Source organism: Myotis lucifugus, unplaced genomic scaffold (genome assembly GCF_000147115.1).
Source record: "Myotis lucifugus unplaced genomic scaffold, Myoluc2.0 scaffold_8, whole genome shotgun sequence".
NCBI lineage: Eukaryota > Metazoa > Chordata > Mammalia > Chiroptera > Vespertilionidae > Myotis > Myotis lucifugus.
This window is the reverse complement of record NW_005871056.1, coordinates 16,949,711-16,972,490: the sequence shown is the minus strand read 5'-3', so window position 1 is coordinate 16,972,490 and position 22,780 is coordinate 16,949,711. Positions and strand designations below refer to the sequence as shown.

General features: G+C 42.0%; 1 protein-coding gene across 1 annotated transcript in view; it reads left to right on the top strand.

The window, feature by feature from the left end:
* The window catches only part of GRM7 (glutamate metabotropic receptor 7), a 688,017-nt gene that overhangs the window by 619,942 nt on the left and 45,295 nt on the right, over window positions 1-22,780 (top strand). The window lies entirely within an intron of this gene.

Here is a 22,780-nt window from a genome sequence, read left to right as displayed (position 1 = left end):
GGACCAGATTCAAACCTGGGACCCTTGAGTCGCAGGCCAACGCTCTATCCACTGAGCCAAACCGGTTAGGGCCCTTTCCCCATATTTCTTTCTCTGCTTTTTTTAACTCTTCAATGTCTTAAAATAGATTAGGTAACTAGATAGACAAATTTTAAAATTTTTCTTCAGTTTCTCTAATTATCCTCAGTGGAAGAGTTGAAATGAAGGGCCTAGTATGCTATGAGCAGGCATGCCCTGCAATGTAATTTTTTTTTTAATATATTTTATTGATTTTTCACAGAGAGGAAGGGAGAGAGATAGAGAGAGTTAGAAACATCGATCAGCTGCCTCCTGCACATCCCCCAGGTACATGCCCTTGACCGGAATCGAACCCGGGACCTCTCAGTCCGCAGGCTGACGCTCTATCCACTGAGCCAAACCGGTTTCGGCTGCAATGTAATTTTTAATGATACTATATTTAGCTACTACTTAAAGGTCAAATAAAAAAATGCTTACTTTCTAAGCAGAAAATACAATGTCTTATGCTAACAGACTTTACTGCTGGCAACATTTTGCACAAACTTTTTGACTCTTCTAAATTGGAAAGTGTCCAGCTCTTTCTACACTAAATGCTCTACTCCCCCGCCAAAGAAAACAAAGTTTTCTCTACAGCTTAGAATATTTTCAAGTACATAAATCTGTAGTTCGTGTGCTTGTAACATAGACTATCCTTGAACTTTAAATCCGAAAATGCTAACTCAGAATGTATATAAGCTAATACCTTGGTGATTTCACTCTATGCTCAAAACTTCCAATAGGTCTATCAGGACCCAGCTAAATTCCCATCCTCTGTGTATCGGGGTGGGAATGTCCAGGCCTGGGGCCGTTACAAGGCCCATGTCATTCGGGATGAGTTAATTAGGTGTTTGGCCAAATATAGCAGGCTGATTTTTAAGTTGATAATTCTGTATGGCCCTCAAATAATGTTACGAATATCCAAATGGTCATTGACAGAAAAAAGGTGTCGGTAATCAGTCCTTCCTGACTCAGGCCACAGAGCTTTCCTGCGACCACCATCTAGAGCTCATTAGCTTCTGGACCAGGGGTCCTCAAACTACGGCCCGCGGGCCATATGCAAATACAAATATTGTATTTGTTCCCGTTTTGTTTTTTTACTTCAAAATAAGATATGTGCAGTGTGCATAGGAATTTGTTCATAGTTTTTTTTTAAACTATAGTCCAGCCCTCCAACGGTCTGAGGGACAGTGAACTGGCCCCCTGTTTAAAAAGTTTGAGGACCCCCGTTCTGGACCATGTGTTTATTGTCTGTATGTTTTGCTCTCCTTAGCAGATGGGGATAGCTTTGGTTTCTCCTACATGTTTATAGTATACTTTTTAGGCTGTAGGTAAAACATATAAATGGACCTCAAAAATCATTTGATCAAAAACAATGGAAAATCCTGAAGTTACTGATGAATTTGGCAACAGGTTTTCTTCAGCTTTATTGCCATAATTGATGACTTCAGTGCTTTAAAAAAATTGAATGGAGAGATAGACTTTTGGAGAGGAGGATTGTCAGTGCCAAATTAACATATAGATTCAATGGAATACTGATAAGAATGTTAATGGAATTAGACAAACCAATTCTAAAGGTAATCTGGGAGAAAAAAATAAATAATAAAGACAAGTTTGGAAAAGCATTATCAGTGACTTCCCGGACTACATGGCAAGATTGCAGTTAAAGCCAATGTAATTAAAATGCTGTGATACTGTTGTAAGGTTGGATACAGTGTTCAGTGGGATATAGTAGCAAGTACAGAAACAGCCACGTGTATTGGGAAAATTGGGTTTCTAATCATAGTGTCGTTGCAACTCAAGAAGTAACGGTGTTTCTGCTCAGTGCACAATGTGGGATGAGCTGCATGTCCATTATAGAAGGAAAAACTACTTCACTCCATACTTCACATCTTGCACAAAGGGAAACCGGAGAGAGATAAGACAGCTAAAATAAAAATCTCTATATATGTAATATAAATTTGAAAAACATTGGAATGGGAAGAACTTTCTAAGAAAACAATAACTCAGGAACCGTAAAGCAAAAGCTTGACAGAATGGGCAAAAGTCTAGTCAGCAAACCAAAGAGAAGAGAAAATATAAAGAATTCTTGCAAGTACGGAACACAAAATAAATCAAAGGGAGGAAAACCCATCAAATAGCAAACAACTCTGAGACCGAGGGGACAGGGTCCGAGACAGAGGGGACAGGGTCCGACACAGAGGGGACAGGGTTCAAGACAGAGTCGCGTGAACCAAGTGACAGGGAAAGCAGCAAGGCAGCAAGACCCTTAATATCTCACCAGAGATCAAGGGTCTGGAGGAGATTTTGGAAAGTCTCTATGACAAGCGATTCCAAATGTTGATTATTTTCAAGAATAGGACTTATTTGTATATAAATTAAAACCATTTCAATTTAGTAGTAACCCTCAGGGCACTGGGGCTGAGGGGTGGTGGGAGCAGGGTTCCAAGCGCTGCCTTTAAGAGTCTGATCCTGTTCGGTGGCGCCTGGGCAAATCACTTTGCCTGTCTCGTGCCTTCTGGTGTCTCACATGCAAGGCGGGAGGGTGAGGAGGTGGAGGGGGGGAGACTGACAGCACCGAATGTTGGAGAGAAGAGTGGCTGAAGCTTGGTTCCAGTGGCAGGCACACAGCAAGTGCATGGTCACTGTTGGCCGATTCAGTCCTTAACTTTCGTTCTTTCTCTCGTGTACAAAGAAGAATCAAAGCCCATTTCCTCATGAAGGAGCTGTGGGTAATTTGAGTAAATCACGTAACCTTTCTGGCCTCAGTTTCTCCATTTGTAAAATGGAGCAATTGTAGTCTCTACATAGTAGGGTCGTGTGATCCTTAAGTGAGTTCTTACTTAGAAAGCACGTTGGCCTCTGGAACTTGCACAGCACACATTCATTCCCAAATACCGGTCTAGCTGGCCAAAGCTATCTCGGCAATCAAGGCTGTGTGCTCAGCTATCAAAAGGAGCGTTTAGGAAATGGATGCTTTCTGAGTGGTTGGAGAAAAGCTGGGGGAGAGGAGGGAGCTGTTTTTGTTGTTGTTGTTTGTTTGTTTGTTTCAGTTAATGCAGGCCTGGGTAGTTTATTTTCTGTTGCCAATTGTAACTTTAAAGGACCCAATCAAATGTCACACAGAGTAAGAGCAGACTCTACTGAACTGAGTCTGGATGAACCTTCTTTCAAAAAGTCTATCTTAGGGCTCCCCCTCTAGGGATGATCCCTGCACCTTTCCTTCTGCCTCTTCTTCCCCTGAAGGCTTTCCCTCTCCCTCTCTTAGCTCCAAGGGCCCTGTTTTTACTTCTGGAACTTGTTTCCTGAGCCTACGCAGCCCAGCTGGCTCACTTCTACTACTTCTGTAACTTTCTAAATAAACTTTCTCTTGTCAATTGGAAAAAAAAAGTCTATTTTGACTGTAACCTAGATTCCTCTGCGTGAGTAACCAACTCAAAACCCCATCTCTTTCCCAGGAGCTGCCATCACCTGCTCCATGTACTCACTGATTTAGATCATACCTTGGAGGGTAATGATTACAGTGGGCGGGACCTGGCCCCAGCTGCTTCCTGATAATAAAACAGAAAGGCCATTTGAAGGTCCAATTCTCTTGACCATGGGCACTAACCCACAAGCAGAAATGACCACTTTCAGTCCCTTAGGAAAATGCAAATCTCTCGAGAGCGCAGCTTTAGGAAAGTCTTTCTCATCAGAGGTGCAGGGACCAAAAACAGGAATCGCTTTCCGAAAATGGTATCTTCAGCTGGAGAGTATGTGAGCAGTGTTTCCTGTGACCAGAATGCGAGAGAGTTCAACGATAGACACAGGCGGGACGGAGGCGGGAGGAAGCCTGGAGGTGCAGGAAGCAAGATGCTCGAGGTCTATTTTCGTCTGCCCACTTTGCAAACGCGTGTCACGGAATGCTGTCGTCCTTAATGAAGGTAATTAGATGTCATTTGAAGACAAGTTTATCCTCCCTAGTGATGACACAGCTCCTGCTAACAATTTAGGTTATCAACCTCACGTGAAGACTAAATTGGCCTTACCTGATGAAATGGAAGGTTTGGGATATTACTTAAATGTCAGGTGTCAGTAAAAGTCGAAATTGGACAGTGCGATGGCTCTGAGTCAGCCTGTGGGCACTGACAAGCCAGGAAGAAATGGGTGGGAAGATGTCCGTCTTTGCATCGGAAGGTCTGACTGGTCTCAGGAGGTTCCGGGAAGACCAGAAGTGAGATACTCGGGACCTGGGTACGAAACAGTCTGACTGAGTGGAGTTAGTTCATTTTAGGAACAAAGTGAACATCTTAGGGGTGACTTCAAAAGCCTCTGTGAAACGGTCAGTCCTGCACGGATCACTGTCCACTGCTATCGTTGTTCGTAGGTCTTCTGAGCAAGAGCGACAAAACATGGAAGTTATCCAGGGATTTCTTTTTTTTAAGTGCAAACATGTTATTTTTTATTTAATTTTTTAATTTTAATTTTTTTTACATTCAATATTATGTTATATTAGTTTCAAGTGTACAGCATAGTGGTTAGTTATATAATTGATGACATGATCCTCCCAATAACTCAAGTACCCATCTGGTACCATAGTTATTACAATATTATTGACTGTATTCCCTGTGCTGAACTTTACACTGGGATTTCTTTTCTAAAAAAAAAAATGGTTCAAGAGGAAGGGAGAGGGTAAAGAGATGGAAACATCGATGAGGGAGAAACATCAAAATCCACTGGCTGCCTCCTGCATGATCCCTCCTGCGGATCAAGCCCACCACCTGGGCATGTACCCTGACCAGGAATTGAACTAGTGACCTCCTAGTTCAATGGGTTGATGCTCAACCACCAAGCCACACCAGCCAGGCTGGGACTTCTTTTTAATGAAGCAAATTTATTCATAGAACATGTGCCTGCTTATGGTGTAGAGGGTTTACTCAGGTAGATTTTTAAAAGGCAACTTCTTATCAGAAAGGTCTCCCTTGGAACAAATGTCTTGCAGTCCTACACTAAGCCTTGTGTTTTTAAATAGTCTCATAACATTTTTTATACTTGTCTATTTTTTTATTTCTTAAATCTTTACTGTTGAAAGTAGTCTCATAACATTTTGTCTTATAGTCTCAGTTCACTTTCTTCATCTTCCATCAGATCTCGCCTTAATTGTGCATGATGAGTGAGGCAGATGTTGGAAAAATATTTCAGCAGCCAAATGCCATTTTTCTTAAAATTCTGTCTCTCTCCTCTTCTAGAAAGTGCAGCTAACTGATTACAGACCACGAAAACCCCAGCGGTCTTTAGATTTCCTTCACCCACATGTCTGCCCACTCCCCTTGTTGCCTGGCCTCTGAGGGGAGCTGAGTATGCATCACTAGTATGAGGAAGTGGAAAGAGAGAGAGACCTTTATCATTATTAGTAGTGTTTATAGTGTTTGAGGACTGAAATAAAAGCAATTACAAAAATCTTGCTCCTAGGGTTGCCAGATATAACAAATAAATATGCACAATTAAACTTGAATATTAAGTAAACTGTGAACCATTTTTAGTATAAAATAGACACTATTTGAGACATCTACTAAAAATGCATCTGGTGTTTATCTGGAATTTAAATTTAATTAGGTGTCCTATACTTTATTTGGCAACTCAACTAAGTATAACACCTTTTGAGGATAGAAGGTTATTTTTCAGGATTTTAGATAATTAAGTGACTGTCTCAATGAACTATGATGACTTAAAACCATAGTTCTTTCCAGAAACAGAGCTGTGGGAAGTGAGTAGAATGGCAGCACGGTCAATTTATACTTACAGCATACAAGGCCATGTACCAGCCCTGGGGCCCGCCCCAGTGTTCTATAAGTGGTACATGTAGACATATATTGGCTTTATTTCTGAAACGACTTACATACTGGTAGAGGAATGGAGTATTTTACTTTTCTCTTTATTTTTTATATATGGTCATAGAGTATAGAAATTGCTTTAAAATGACCCAATTTGTAAACTCCCATTTAGCAAGGAGAAGGCAATTCCATCTCCTTGCCGGTATGTTACAGCAGCTTTGTCCAGAATTCCCACAGAGCACCTCTGTTTTCCTTCAGGTGGGGCAGAACCTGGTGGTAAAATTACCAAAACGAATATTCTAGCCACAGGGCATAGGGAGAACAACCCACCTTAGGGGTGGAGATGAATAATTAATTTCAAGGTCGTCACCGTTTTAGTTCAACACAGACTTTTATCTTCTCCCTTTTATATCATGGAAAAAGGGATGCACTTCCCCACCCCCACCGAGAATTCATATCCATTTTTTTATGGACTGCAGTCTCTCCCTAATTGAACATAAATATGAGGGATCTGGGAATGATTGGAACTTAGCAGACATAAGTGAAATGACAGACTCCTTCTGATGGCATTCATTTGAAATGAGGAGCTGCACATCACATTCCAAAGTGACCAAATCCCCATTTAACAATAACCATAAACATATGCTGTGGAGAGTCGCGAATTGGTTGGGCTCAAATGTAAGCCATCCTTGTTTTAGGAATTATGATGGAGCCAATGGTTTCCATGGCTACCATGTGCTCTAATTGTGCTACATTGGAGGCAACAAGAATTGGATGGCTCAAGTCATTTAGTTAATTAAACACAAACTTGGACCCTGCCAAAAGAATCATAGATGGAATTAGCACCTACCAGAATGCACCTGTAAAATGTGGATGGCATTAGCCCTGTCCAATGAGAGTGACAGGGCGCTGAAGTGCTTATTGTATATTCCAAACATGTCTTTCTTACCCACATCCTGGGAGGGAGTGGTGGCTCACAGCAATTACAGCAATGATGAAACCACAGAGGCTCCACTAACACACCGAGCTCTCAAAAATAGGAATTTATAATGGGAAAAGCTGACACGGGCGTAGCTGTGGCAGCCCAGCTATGTTTTGACACCACTGAAATCCTGGCGGGTTTGTCACCAAGAGAAGCAAGTGGAACGTGATGGATTGGACTGAGATAAAGTAGGAAGAGGTTGTTAAATTTTGCTTATGACCTGGGGAAATGCTCTCCCCCGTCAGGCTTTGTAAGTGTATGTCTACATCTATGAGCTCTCTTAGTATTCAGTTCCGGGAAGAAGGTGTGGTGAGCTCCATATTTCAGATAAGAGAACTGGTGCTTGGAGGGGTAAGATGATTTACCCCAAAGCAGTACACCAGGGCATTCTTATTCTCAAGGTTCTAGAGTAGAACTTCATAAATAGCCCAGGGATGGACATGAGGGTGTCCGTGTATATAATTCAGTGTGTATATTTATGAAGCATCTATTCTGCAGTAGGCATGTGGAATGAAAAGATGAGCAACACCTAGCCATGAACTTTCTTTCCATACTGTCCTTGCTGTGCCATGTTGCCCTTCCTTTCAAAATTCAGTGAACCATCTTGGCTTTGGACAAATCTGCTCCCTGCTCATCCATCCCACAAAGATCAGTTGAATGCATACAGTGAGTGAAGGTACAGCACTGAGTGACATGAGCATGGCCCTTGCTTTCAAGAGCTGTGGTCAGATGAGGAGGGAGCCATTCTTTATGTAACCCCACAAATAAATGGAAAATTGTAATGGTGATGAGTGCTCTGGAGAGCAGTGTAGGACTAGGGAACATGGAACAGGGTAGGATTGACCTCGTTTCAAGCAGGATGGAGCTGAAACATGAAAGACTTAGCCAAGATTCCGGATGAATGGCATGATCGTGAGGCAGTTGTAGGAGCCGGCGAAGCAGTGTCTGTCAGATGGTTGTCTTGGTGTTTGATGCTGGAACTCAAAGGCCACAGGGCAGGCAGTGGTGTAAGGAAGAGGGTGTAAAATGGGAGACAGCAGGAACAAGCTGGAACCCGTAAGAGCTGACAGGCACTTGTGTTAGTGTGTGGTACTTCTGACCTTGGTGGTGTGTCATGGAGCTAGACACCCACATCCCACACCTGCATGAAGGAGGATCCAGAAGAATGTAGGGCAGTTGTAGGCTCACAGGATAAGTTAATTATGGGCATGAACTAACAAATGGTGGTGTTTCACTTCTGTCTTTTAAATCTCATGCAAGAACCTCCCTTGTGGTCTAGTTACCTTAACTGGAAATATCCAGGGAAGGCAAATCTGAGAAATGTTGCAGGTTAGCCTAGGCAAGTTGCCACATTACAAAGTCAGGATGTGAGAAGTAAGGTACTGACTTATTCAAGGCCTTGGTGTGGAGGATGGCATGTGACTCTTGAGGAACTAAAAGGGACCAGCGTGCAGACCATTCACTCTCCGAGGTGATTTCTTCTACTAATCTGGTGTCTTCATTAAGATTTGGGGGAATGAGCCCTGCTTCACGTACCTTAATTTCTGCTGCTACCAAAACATACTACAGTTTATTAAGTGCTATATTGGGCTCCCTTTATTAGAACTTTCATAAAGCTAGGCCAAGATGAAATGGAATAAAAACTCCTCTAAGCTGAGTGACCCCAAGTTCAGGTTCGCCAAATGCACATAATGAAGGAATAAACTCTGGCTTTTGTACTGCTAAGTTTGGCCAATGCAGTCAACCTGCTCTTGGCTGACTACCAATCAAGTCAACCATCTGTCTTGAAGCACCTCCTATACCAAGGGCATGCCCAGGAGGGAACAGTAAGCATGAAATGAGGGCCCAGCATGATCCTCCATGATCAGATGTGTGCAAATGAAACTTTTAAGCAAAAGAATATACATATATGGCAGAATGAGCCCCAGAATCTGCAAGTCCAGAGAAAGGCAGAGGGCTCTACAAGATGGACGGAGTCTGTTCTATAGACAAAAAAAAGTAGAAGCCAAATTACCTGGAAGAGCAAGGTACAAAATTTCCTAGGTAGGAGGTTCCACTCCAACCAAGAACTGGGTTTGGCTGGAGTACCCGAGAGAACATGTTAACTTTATTGAACTGCCTATGGGGCATCCATGGGCCTCGTTGATCAGATTTGGGTTAGATTCTTGGCACCATTCACTAAACCATTTTGAACATCAGCCCTTTATACTGGTAATATAGAAGTGATAATGTCTATCTGTCAAGGTTGTTTTGAAAACTAGATATAACAATGAACCAAACAAAGTCAACAGTCTTAGAGGTCACATTTCAGCAAAGATATGGAAAGTAGGCTAATGATGATTGCTATGGAGAAAAATAAAGCAGGTCAAGGGATCCGAGTGGGGTTGTTGCTGTTTCATATTAGGATGAGGAGGGCCTCTCTGAGAAGCCATCTTAGCATGAGAGATACCATGTGCATTTCATGAATTAAGGATTGAAGTAGGACTCTGCATAGGAATTCATAAATGTACCTATGTCACATTCTCAAAAACTGAAAAACTGCAGATCATTGCTATTTGGCATTCAAATAGCTATGGAATTACTGGGTATGAGCACTCTATTATCTGATAATATAGGAATTTCTAATAACACTTCCTAACAAGACCTATATGTTGACTTCAGTTTGCATAATATTTCTCAAACATTACAAAATATTAATGTATGGAAAGTACTAGAAGAGTTTGTGGGCTCTATAGATCGGGCTGTTCACATAATTATCTGTACTAAATGTGATCTAATCCAATGTTTCTGAATTGTTAAGAAAACTTAATGAGATAGTACATTGGAACTCCCTAGCTTAGAGTCTGAAACATTTATAACCTCAATAAACATTAATATATCTTAGAATTCTAACTACAGATGAGATTAGTGGTAATCTTCTGGTTGGTCCGCTGTGTTCTTTCAAAGTTTGAACTTCACCTGCCTGGCAACCTTGGAAGGATTTGTGCATGAAAAGAAAGCAAAGCTTTAGGAAGGCCAGTTCATACATATCATCGCAGACAGTGGGCAGTGGGATAAGTTTCCAGGACGGAAAAACTTGTGTCAGATTGTGATAAGGGCCAGCTGGTGGTAACAAATTTGGAATTAGGAGTCAAATGCTGCAGAGGGCCTTTCAAAGGAATAAACATGATTTGCTGGAAAAAGCAGTAATGAGAAGAACCCAAAGTTCAAAGTCTGGAGAATAATAAAAAAGTAATGAAATTCTAGCAAAAAGCTAGATGGTTCTTTTTTTTTAAAAAAAAAAAAAAAACTGAATTTTACAGCTGAACAAGCCCTTATAAATCATTTGCTTTTTTTTTTTTTTGGATGGGAACATTGAGGCTCAAAAATGGTTTTCTAAGAGTTACGCAACTCCTGGCATAAAGAGCTTGGAACAGGAAGGTCTCCTCTTTCTGCTTCTGCTCTGTCTTCTGTACCTGCTGCCTTTATAGGTTTAGATTGAAGCAATGACTGGACATCCAAATGGGAATGTGCTGTAGACAGTTCAAATGTTAGGACTTCCAAACAGACGTCGGGCTAGAGAGGGCCATGTGCATCAAGGCATTTTGCTGACAATATCAGCACACACATGTGGTTAACACAGGACGAGGAGGGAGAAGACACGCATGTTACATATTGTTATTGCTGAGAGAAAGGCTGTTTCAAGACCATGGGAAGCACCTTGGTAGGCATCATCGGGCTGTTTTCTAGGAAGAAGGGGAGCTGTTTTAGGAGAGTAGTGGGTCCATGTCAGGAGCTGGCTTCTCGGGGGCAGCTGTCTCTACTGTGAGGTCCCTGCCATCTGAGCCCTGGCCCCTTCCTCCCAGCGCCTAACTTGGACATTGTGGCTCATTCATGGGTACTTGTTAGAAGCTCACCATTCTACTTTGAAGTCCTAGGGACTATGTGGATACATTGCAGCCTCGAGGACGAAATGTTGAGGAGACAACTGACTTCCCGGGCCAGACACGGACAGGGCCTGTTGGCTCTAAACTCGTCACCTGGGCAGCTTTGCTAACAGGACCTATTGGTTTGCTAGGGCTGCTCCAGCAAAGGGATACTGACTTGGTGGCCTGAACAAAAGACATTTATCGTCTTACAGTTCTGGAAGCGAGAAGTCCAAAAGCAAGGTGTCGTTAGGGTTGCTCGCTTCTGGAGTCTGAGGAAGAACCTGTTTGTCCTCTGCCCCTGCTTCTGGTGGTCGGCTGGCCGTCTCTGGCATTCCTTGGGGGAAGCATTACTACTCCACCCTCTGCTTCATCTTCACATGGCATCACCTCTCTGTCTGTGTCCAAATTTCTTTCTTTCCTGAGGACGCTAGTTATATTGGATTAGGGACCCAGCCTGCTCAGGCATAACTTCATCTTAACAAATTACACCTACAGTGACCCTACATGTAAATAAGGCCATATTCTGAGGCAGGAGGGTTAGGGCTTCATCACATGTATTAGAGGGGGAGAGGCACGAATCAGCCCATAAGGAGGTCCAGATGCTTTGTCATGTCAGGATCCTACATTAGCTTGTTTTCATAGCAGCCCAGGTCCAAAAGCCTAGACAAACACCTCCATTCATCTTTCTCTTTCTAGAAACTCTTAGATAATAACTGTTCCCTTTCTTTGGCTGGCTTAAAAGGTTAGTAGTTGGGTCGGGAGAAGGATCATTGGGCTACAGTTCCTCCTCAACCACTAGTAGGCTGTTTCAGTAAGTCTTTGAGCCTCAGCTTCCTCATCTATAAATTGGAACTTTATCCTTCCTCCTCAAAGGATTGTGGTTCCAATCAAATAAAATGTGAAAAGAGACTGGAAAAGCTAAAAAGCACACAGTGTTATTTTGGTCACTTCACGTTTACAACTACAAAACCAAAAAGAAAGCTAGTCATTTTCCCCCCCTTATTGGTCAACATATGTTTGAAATCAAGCACATGCATTAAGTGGCAAATTAGTCTCAGAAAAATGTTACCTGGATTAGAAATTAATGCTCTATCTTTCTGTGGGTATAGAACAGAGATCATGGCCCCTGCTTCAAATGTTCTTGTTAGCTTATTAAAGTTAGATATCTTAGGAAATAATTATCCTCTGTTGAAATAAGAAAAAGAGACAATGAAATTGCCCTTTGTCAGTGTAGAAAGGTCAGCATGACAGCTATTCGTGTAGTGTGGAAAACCACAAAATCTCGATTTGTCCGAGTTGAAGGCTCATGGCTATGGCTTACTGGAAAACTTGTATCTCAAGGTATGTGTGCCCATATTGGTTTGCTAGGCTGCCATGACAAAGCACCACGGACCAGGTGGCTCAAACAGCAGAAATGTATATTCTCACAATTACAGAGGCTGGACATCTGAGATCAAGGTGCTGGTTGGCTTCTTAGGAGGCTGTCCTCTCCTTTTGTCTCCGCATGGCTTCCCCTCTGCGCAGTCTATGTCTGCACCAAATTTCCTCTTCTAAGGACACCAGTCCTATTTGATGAGGGCTCACCTCAGTGACCTCATTTAACTTAATTACCTCTTTAAAGACCTTATCTCCAAATACAGTCACATTCTGAGGTTGGGAGTTCAACATATGAATTTTATGGAACACAATTCAGCCCATCACACTCTGCCCTCTGACCTGTCCAAATGCATGTCCTTCTCACAGGCAGAATACATCTATCAGTCTACGTTAGACCCCTAAACCACAGCTCCGAAGATTTTTATAATAATTGAGGGATTTTTTTCTTGACTTATCAAGATATTTAGGGTCATCTCTCCTTCCTCTTAAAATAGGTGGTGTGTACTTGGATGCTATTATAGATATTAGCTCATTTCTTCCGCACACTTTTCCTGAGGCTCTACCGTGTGCCAGCCCAGGATCTTCAGATACAGTTCTTCCTCTCATAGCCTCCAGGATACTTCCCAGCTTGCCCAGGCCATGCCTTCAGAGGGACCTGGAGCCATTTCTCCTGCATGTTTGTATCCCCATTACTTGACACTTAGCACTCATTACAAACTGGTCCCCTTCTTTCTTCCAATTACAACTTACAAACCATTTGGATATAAATATTTCAGTGTACTGAGGTGAGGCAAGTGTTGGGCCAGGAGTCCTGGTCCTGTGCAGCCTTGCCAACAATCTCCCTCGCCTTAGTTTCTTCCATTGTAAAATAGTGTCATTTAGATTGTGAATCTCTAAGGGGACTTCCAATTCACTAATTCTATGTCTAACTCAGGCTTAGGGAATCAGGGAGGCCTTCTTGGAGGAGGAAGCGTTTGAGGTTCATCATCTGGTGAGAGTTAGTTGAGGGGCATTTAGGACAGTGGAAGGATCAGAACTGATAGAAAATCTAGTGTGCTCCCAGAACGTGGCCCAAGCCCTGGCCACCATGTTGGCATTGGGATCCAAGTCTGCTCACCCTCAGGAACATGCAGAGGCATTATTCAGGCCACACAGTGGCTACTTACTTGTGTACACCTTAGATTACTGGCCTTTAGGTAATAGTGGTTGTTGGTTTTTATTCACCCTCTACTGTTATCCTGTTTAGAGTGTGCATGGGGATATATATTCCACATCTCCACCAACCCTGTCCCTCAAACTTGCTATAATCTAGAAAAAATAGGAGGATAATAGTAGGCTAGTAGATAATGTTATTTATAAAAGCTCTGTTAAGGAAGTGACTATCACTGCTCAAAATGCATGTGCTTTAGGACAGCTGTTTTCATGATTTAATATTGGATTTCCCAGAGTGATAAAATTGCCCAAGAAATGCATCTCCTTGTAGATGAGACTGTACTGTAATATACTATCAAAAGAAGAGAATTAGGTAGACTGTATATAAGATTGGCTGCCTTAACAAAATACCACAGACTGGGTGGCTCAAACACAGACATTTATTTTCTCAGAGTTCTGGAGGCGGGGAAGGTGCCAGCTGGGATGGTATCTGGTGAGATGTGTCTTTCTGGTGTGCAGATGCCATCTTCTTGCCGTGTCCTCCTGCGGCCTTTCCTGTGTGGGCCTGGAGAGAGGGAGAGCAATCTTCTGTCGTCTCCTCTTCCTATCAGTCCTGTCTGATTAGGGCTCATTCTTAGGACTTCATTTAATCCTAATTACCTCCCAATAAAGTCACATTGCGGGTTAGGGCTTCAACATGTGAATAGGGGCGGGGGGGGGGCAGTTTAGTCCATAACAAGTTGGTAGAGAGCTTTAAGCACTTCCTTATGCTAAGTATCATAGGAGTTGGCCATGAACTCTAAAATGGTATCTCAAAAGCCAGCACCATTCTGAAAGTAACCAGGTTCCTTCTGTCTGAAAGATGAGAAAATTATTCTACATTTCTTTCCCTCCTCCCCTCTCGCAGCCTAGTGCATTTTAAAATAGATTTTAAACCCAGGAAATTAGCACCTTCAATTTATTCCCAGAACAGATAGCTAATAAGTAGGGAAAATTAAAAATTTTCAGCCAGCTCACTTCGATGTTTTATAACACATACCACTTTGGCTTTGGAGTAGTTTAATTTGAATAATCATTAGACTCTCTTCAGAGTTAGAAATTAGATGATATTTAAAGCAAGTTACATATTGTTAGTATAACGCGACACATAAAATGTAGCCCGAGGCGCAGTCAGTCATACCTAAGCTTGATACTCTACATATTTTTAGCACCGAAACATCAGATGACAAGGTCGATTTCCAAGCTCAAGGTTCAATAATTTGAGGGTGGGGGAGACTCATGAAAGAAAGCCCCTTTAGGAATACAGGTTGCAGGGTGGAGGAAGAGGAATTTTCTCTCTGTTCTAGCAAGCTAAAACATCTTCCCTGCGAGGTCTGACCAGCACAAAGAAGCATGACCACAGAACCCACGGAGCTGCCTCCGGATTTTCAGCACCTGGACAGTGCTGTGCAGATTTGCAAAAACCAGGTTTCCCTGGTGATCTGCTGCAGGAACTCATGCCATGCTGACAGCATGGCCAGAGGCACTTCTTCCTGATCAGACAGAGGGAAGAAAACAGGAGAAAGAGACTAGCACTATCAAAGAGTGTGTCCTAACTGCGCTGAAGGCTTCTAGAAATCACTTGCACAGGGAAGACAGGTGGAGCTTGTCCCTTATGACTCATTAGAAGGCGGACTCATCCTACCCCCCTAATTCAGGGAGCCGACCCCAGTTTCCAATGAGAACATTTGACATTATCAGTGGAGCCAAATAACCTTTTTTATAGGAGGACAGCCTGACCCTGTATCAAGAACTGTTAAGCACATGCCACATTTCACAATTTAATAGACATGAACTTGGTAGAAAACTGTTGACTCTCAGGGAGTAGCTGGATAGGCGACGTTCCGTGCCATTCAGGGGCATTCGATGCAAGTTCCATAGTTTCTCATCTGTGTTGCCACCAGTGTCCAGTGCAATAGGTAGAGGGGGAATTCTTTGCCAAATGTTGACAGGACTTCTCTAGAAATGACAAATGTAATCCTCACTGCACCCTCCAGTGTTGTAAAAGGGGAAATTACTGTGAAGTCGCCATTCCAGTCCCCGCTGGACCTGTGCTGTGATTCAGAGCCAAGTGCTTGCGAACATTCTGGCTGCTGCAGCAGAGACCATTGCCTTTTTAGCTGCAGGGATATAATTGGCCACTCCAATGACAAACTAATATGGGGGGGGGGGTGCCGCACGGGGCCAGTGGTGAGCAGGCAGCTGGCCAGGGCCCACAGTGCTTTCTCTTGTGCCCTGCAGTCCGCACCTTTGGGGAAGTCTGTTCCTGTGACCAATCTCTGGCTTTGCATAAGATGAGGATTTTAGCAGAGGAACTCTGGGTGTCTCAGGCAGAAACAGCCTGCAATGGGGAATATTGGAGGATCCCAGCTGAGGATGCTTATGTCTCTGGAACCATTCCCAACAGAATGGGGCTCCTGGTGGCACCTGACACCTCTGCCTTTATAGAGCCTCTAGCTGTCAGAGGCTTTTGTCCCTCTTCTTTATTATAATTCACCCATTCACCTGCTGGGATATCTGCTAGCTTCTGGGACAACAGTGATATGAAGCTTTCATTGTAAAGGTGGGAGTACACCCGGGTTTTCCAACTTGAGCATGATTGACATTCTGTGTTGGGGTGGAGAAGCGGAGAACTGATCAGAGCATTGTAGGATGTACAACAGCATCCCTGGCCTCTACCCACTAGATGCCAATAGCAACCCATCTTCCCTGGTCGTGACAACTAAACCTGTCTCCAGATGTTACCAGATAGGTGGAGTTAGGGCAAAATTTTCTACAGTTGAGCTAGGCTAAACTGTAAGAAACTAACAAAAATTATATGTATATGTAGGTATTTTTAAGTTATAAGTATCACAAAGGAAACAAATTCGGCACTAGCTGAGAGAAAAATTTATAGAATGGATTTAGGTTAGATGGTTATGACAGTCTCTGAAAAGGTGATATTTAAAACATGGAATACAGGAGTGTTCCAGAAAGAGCATGGCAGAGCTTGATCCATTCATGGAACCACAGCAGGCCAGTGTGAGTGGAGGGGCCAGAGGGAGACAAAGGTCCCGTAATGAAGGGCTTAGGGGACTGTGATAGGAGTACAGATTGTATTATAATTGTGGTAGTGCCGGGAGCCGGTCCATCCTTGCTGCTTGACACAGTCGCTGCAGGAAAGAAACATCTGCACAGCATATGTTTCAAGGGACCTGGCATATATAGCATATTGTTTTTAACATGTTTGCTCTCTTTAGCGCCATGTGTTTTAACCAAGGTCACCTCTCCGAGAAAGGTTGTTTCCCCAGGTGGGGATCTTTCCCTGAGGTTAGGGAGGGGATACAACCCCTTAATTAAGTGCCAGGCGGGTAGTTAAGCTACATAATCTTTACTCCCTGGAATGGAGATAAGAAACGCCCTAACCTTTGTAATAGAAATTGACAGGATTAAAATCGGCTGGTATAAATATGCATGTAACAAGACAATAAACATCAGATCCTCGTCAGTTCCTAACCAGAACTCCGACCAGAACTTTGGCTGGAGATCCTGGCTAGAGGTCCTGACTAGGCTGCTGATCAACTGAAGGCTGTCTTCATGTCATTCCTTCTTCGCCGACTCCGTCCACACCTTTGGGGACCCCTGGACCCGCTGGGATTGGACCCCAGCATAAGGTTAACATCACTTCTATTTGATAGTGCTTCCCATATAATTAAGTGTATTAAATAAACCTAATTATTTGACATTGTACTAGGTGAGAGACAAATCTTTTGAGATTTTCCTGGGGCCCAAAAGAAAATGTTGTCCTCTTAGCAGACAGAAAACTAAATTCTAGTTTTATAACAATATACTTTTGATATTGAAACTTATTTTTTTAAACCTTAAATAAATTGACTCCAATCCTTGCCAGCTTGATTGCACATGAAATTCCTTTCCCAAGACCCCTTTTCCGCAAAACTTTTTTTATATCCATTTAGGTTTTGTCCTATTTTTTTTCAGTTTATTACAACCAGTCATTTTTCTTTCCTAACCTACTTTTTATACATAGCTGTTTCCTTTCATCCTGATTATTTCTAAGTAGTTTTAATTACATATATATTAATTAGAACGCTTTACCCTTGGAATCTTTAATTGCAACTGAAAACTAAGAAGTAAGCAATTGTCTGCTGCACTAGTGTTTTGTGGAATGGCAAATTTTTAAATATTAGGTGAGCAAAAGTAGGTTTACAGTTATGAGTACATGAAACACAGTTTATTCTTGTATTATATTAGTTTCCATATGAACAACTGTACAACTACTTTTGCCCCACTGTGTACATTTCATAATTTATAGTAGTATATTCTTCATAGTAAATATTTTAGTGTGGTACAAAACATGTTTACTAATAGACCCATATATCTTTAGTCCTTCAGGGAAAAATGGATAAACTTACGTTCAATGATTAATGTTTCAATATTTTATTTGAAAATGATCTAGATATTCAATGAATATCCATTGTTTAAATTATATCAATATAACTTTAAGGTTTGTAGTTACCAAAAATATTTTAGAAGTGATCTTTTGACATACCATGATTATTATTAAAAACTTTATTTACAAACTTTTATGACACATCTATTTAACTTATTTGTTGTTCTTAACAATTATGTTTTAATTACTCATGAAAATTTCATGAGCCGTTAAACAGCCAACCATCCTCTTAAGGTGCCTCTCTTGCTGACAAATTCTACAACAGAGATAATATGAACTAATTTGAATTTTACTAAACGTTGGTAGAATAAAAGTATCATATTTAATTCTGGTTAAGTCTAAAGACATGCCTCTTTACAAGTTAATTTTGGTAATACCACACAGAGATAAAAAATATTACCCATCTGTAATGTACATATATATAGACAAACATAAACATTCCCATGGACAAAGAGAGGGTATAGCTTTCATTTTACAATTTTAGCCATGTGATGGTAGGATAATTAAAAACTTACTAGTTTATGAAAGACCAGTTGGATCTGGCAGATGGAGAAAACTAAGGTTACTTGCTCAGCTGGCTGAAACTTTTTTATTAAAACTTGGGGCAAAGATTTTTCATAGACCTAGTTTTCAAATAACGTTTTTTCCCTTTTGGGATAAGAATTCAGTTTGGTTCCTAGAGAGGACCAGGCAAAATACTTACATCTCAAAAGGCACAGAGAAAGAATGAAGTTTCACCAATAAGGACTTTCCTTCCCTGAGTCTGGATCTTTTAGGATATCGACAAGCCTTTTGAGATAAACAGGATAAGCCTGCATTTCTTTCCTTGTAAAGACTCAGCCTATCAGATAGAACAGTTGTTTTTAATTCCTCAGGGAAGTGGGTGGCAAGCTGAGTAACAGCAAGAGGCTGACACACCCATCCAGCGACATTGTTTGGAGTTTGTTTCTTTTTCTCTGGGAAAAGACCTTGACTAAGATAAAAAAAAAATCAAAAGGTTTCTATGTTCTAGATTTATAGCTTTTGTGTTTGGAGTGTTTTTCTTGCTCTCTGGGTGTGTACATACTTTTAATTTAGCTTAGCAGGGAAGACTTACACAAAGTCCTATCAGACTCTGAACAGCAGCTTCGATTTGGCCAACTTCTTACCATAGAGCTTTCACATATCTTATCAGGTTTACTCTGGGACAACTAGTAAATATTTTTGGCAGTCCTGAACAACCCTTCGGACACAGGAGACATCCCCAAAGAGGGTACAAAAGATACCACCCTCCTAAGATTGAGATCCACTCCCCCAAATAGACAGATTTCAATTCCCTAAGAACTGGCAACAGTCGGTAGGGCCCCAACTACAAATGGAATGCAACCCACATTTCTGTCAAGTCATAGTGTTGGGGCCCCCTACCTGATGGTTGCCATGTTCTCAGGACACAAGGTGCAAGGAATGTCCCTGGGAGAGAAAGGATCGGTAACTAATGGGTCTGGATTTGGAAGGGGAGGGACAAGGAGAGATGTTACCTTTCTCTCGTGAACTGGTCCTGCTGAGAGCTGGCTCTGGGGAGGATTCTCACCTTTTCCTAGCTGTTGTCTGTTTTCCCAGGATTCCATCCGCAGGTTCTGATGTGAGTGGAGTCCAGAGAGTATAGCACCTACCAGAATCGGGAAAGGTTTTCCATCAATTGTAGTTTTCCTTGCCCCTTGGCTGTTTAAGGGGCTAACAGCAGCCTATTGAAGAACCACTCAGAGTCCTGTCAACCCTAGAGGGCATTTAGGGAGGTGTCTGTAAGGCCACTAATTTGGGAGACTTTAGCTTATGGTCCTGTAGTCTCTTCAGAGTGCAAAGGCAATTTAGACAGTGGATTAGGTGACTGAGTACTCAGGTAAAGGAGGATGGAGGAGAAGTAAGAGTCCTATCAGTTTTATAGTCGTTGTTTTAGGTACATCTTGTGTCTTTAGTTTTTCATTAGCTATAGCAATGAATCTTTCAATGAAACTATTTTAGCATTGGCAGATTTTTGGAGGCTTCTGCATCCCAATTAATAGGTATCGCATTCTGTTTGATTCAGGAGCCCTTGCTTTCAAGTGTACTGCCTAAATGAACTGTCTTGTCTGGTTGGAACATTCTCCATAATGGTTATTGTAATTCTAGCCTCTCTTGGTGAGATTGTGACATTTTTGTTGATATTTATAGCTTCTGGAACTGTAGTTCTTTAGATATGAAATAAGCAATTGTGCTGGAAAGTGGTGAATCAATTCATTGAGACTTGATCCCATTTCTTTGGCTAAGCCTTGGGTCTGTTGGGGTCAGATTTGTACCTAGAGGGGTGCACCTTATTGCATGGACATTTTCTTGATGTTGGCAGGTAGCCCAATGTTAATTTAACCCATAAGTAACCAACTCATCCTAACATGGGAGCCTTAGAGTTAGATGATGAGCACTCTAACAAGTTTTAAGTACCTGACCGATGTCCACCAATTTTGCAAATTGGGCTTATTCTATATGATAAAAGCCTAATATGCTAAGTGTCTGGTCTTCTGTTCAACCAATCAAAGCATAATATACTATGGCCGTTCAACCACTCACTATGACGTTCACTGACCACCAGGGGGAAGATGCTCCAACCAGTAGGTTAGCTTGCTGCTGGGGTCCAGCTGATCGGGACTGAGTGAGATGGGCCAGACACGCCCTGGAGCCCTCCCGCAGTCCTTCCCAGGTCCTGATCATGCACTGGTGGGGTCCCTTGGCCTGGTCTGCACCCTCTTGCAATCCAAGACCCCTCGTGGGATGTCGAAGAGCCAGTTTTGGCCTGATCCCGCAGGCCAGGCCGAGGGACCCCACTGGTGCATGAATTTGTTTACTGGGCCTCTACTTAACAATAATAGACATGCTATTTCTTTACCACACTAATAGAAACCAACGGTAACTGAGGAACTATGGACACCAGCAGCAATTAAAGAGATGGTACTTCTCTCTTGAGAAGGCCTTAGCTGGTGCAGACTGAACCAGCAGACGCCAATGCATGGGGACTATGGACTAACTAAGGGCTGGCATTCAGTTAAAACCTCTTGTCAGTCTAGACCAGGGGTGAGGAACATTCAACCCACGAAATCATTTGGTCTGGCCCTGCCAAGGGATTAGGGGTGAGTTAATTAAGTGTTTGAGCAAATATAGCAGGCTACTTTTTAAGTTGATAATTTTGTATGGCCCATGGCATAAGAATGGTTCCCCACCCCTGCTCTATACTGACCCATAGACCCTTGGACAGGAAAGCCAATTAGATGAGGAGCTAAATGTAAAGAAAGTGGAGCTCAGATCTGAGAGGAACTTACCTACAGAGACTTTGAGTGAGAACTCAAAGGACTCAGGGGTGCCAATCCCTGTGTTGCTTGTTGTCCTTGAGCCATCAGAAGTCTCTTTTGGATCCCCCATCACTGCCACCAAACTGTGAAAAAATTTCAACTGAGTAAATTGGAAAGATCTGATCGGCTTTATTCAACAATTCATAAGTTGTGCAGCATCCAATCTAACAGATAGAAATGAGCTCAAGGAGCTGTATAAAATAAAGACTTTTACCGGCAGAAGGGGGCAGGAACAAGCATGTTATACTAGGAACAAAGTGGGTTGGTTATTACAAGGTCACTATCCCTAGGGAGGGCAGGGCTCAATTGATCAGGCAGATGAGTTAATTAGTGCTGAATAGGTGATTTCTGATTGACTCTTAATTTTCATCTCTTGGAGCTGAAACTGTAATTAAGTTATGTGCGCTGAGCATAAACAAGTCTATTTTGGGCCTGTTTTTTTTAAATAACTTCTCACATGTAGATATCATGTTCTACTTCCTATATATTTATCGAATTCATCTGTTCTTCTTGACAACCATCGGTCTACCACCTATTCCTCAGCCTGGACTTAATGACTATTCACATTGAACTCATTTGAAACTTTTTAAAAGAAATTTTAGTGAATTAAAAAGAAAACTTAATGATAGAGAACCCTGCAATGGATAGCCAGCCCTTTCAAAGGCGGTGACCCCAAGAAACAAACAGAAAATGGAACAGTGTCTTGATTGATCAGCCAGAGAAGGTGGAATCAATCAGTTAGTCATCCATAGATATGGATTCATCTCTATTGTGAGGAAGGTACATGCTAGGTGCTGGTCCAAGCCAATGTAAGAGTAGAAGAGATTTTCATTTATATCAGGATCATATGACCAAAATACATATGCTACTTCTGCAGTATTTTGCTAAATGGTGGCAAACATGCCAAGAACTCTTTGTTATTACTCCTTTCATCTTCATAGCAACCTGATCAAGTAGGCATTATTATTATCCTCATTGTATAGTTGAGAAAACAGAGGATTTAGAGAGGTTTACTAACTTGTCCAAAGATACACAGCTAGCAAGTGATGGGCCCAGGATTTGAAATTGGGCACTTTTGTTTCAGTCTCTGTCTTAATCATTAAAATGCACTGCAGCAAATAAGAACAGCAGAGAGAAGGACAAACCAGGACAAAGGCCAGTGTACAGAACAGGGTGCTGTGAACAAGGGGGAGGTAGTAAGGAATAGAGAGAAATATAACTGGAATTTCTGTAAACCTCAATATTGAAACCCCTTCTGATCCTCCACCACTGACAGAGTCTAAAAACCAGAGCAACTAGATTCATCCTGTGTGTGATGCACGACCGCCTCCTGGAAGATGCTAACAAAAATTTCCAAAATGACCACCAATGTTCCTCCTCTGCAAGGCATCCCATTACTTTAACTTCTTTGTATTTATCAACAAGACCCTTTTGAGGTGACCATTTCTTAATTATTTTATTTTGCTGCTTTTGTTAGAAGCAAATTCTCATCAATTTAATGACATTCCAATAAGTAGGGCTCTTTCTTCATTAGCAAAGTCCTACTCCTTGCATTTGGGTTGTATGTATAACAGTTAACACTGCCAGTACCCTAAGCGAAAATATTCCGATTTGTCTTATGTTTGCTTTTTTTTCAGAAAGATGCT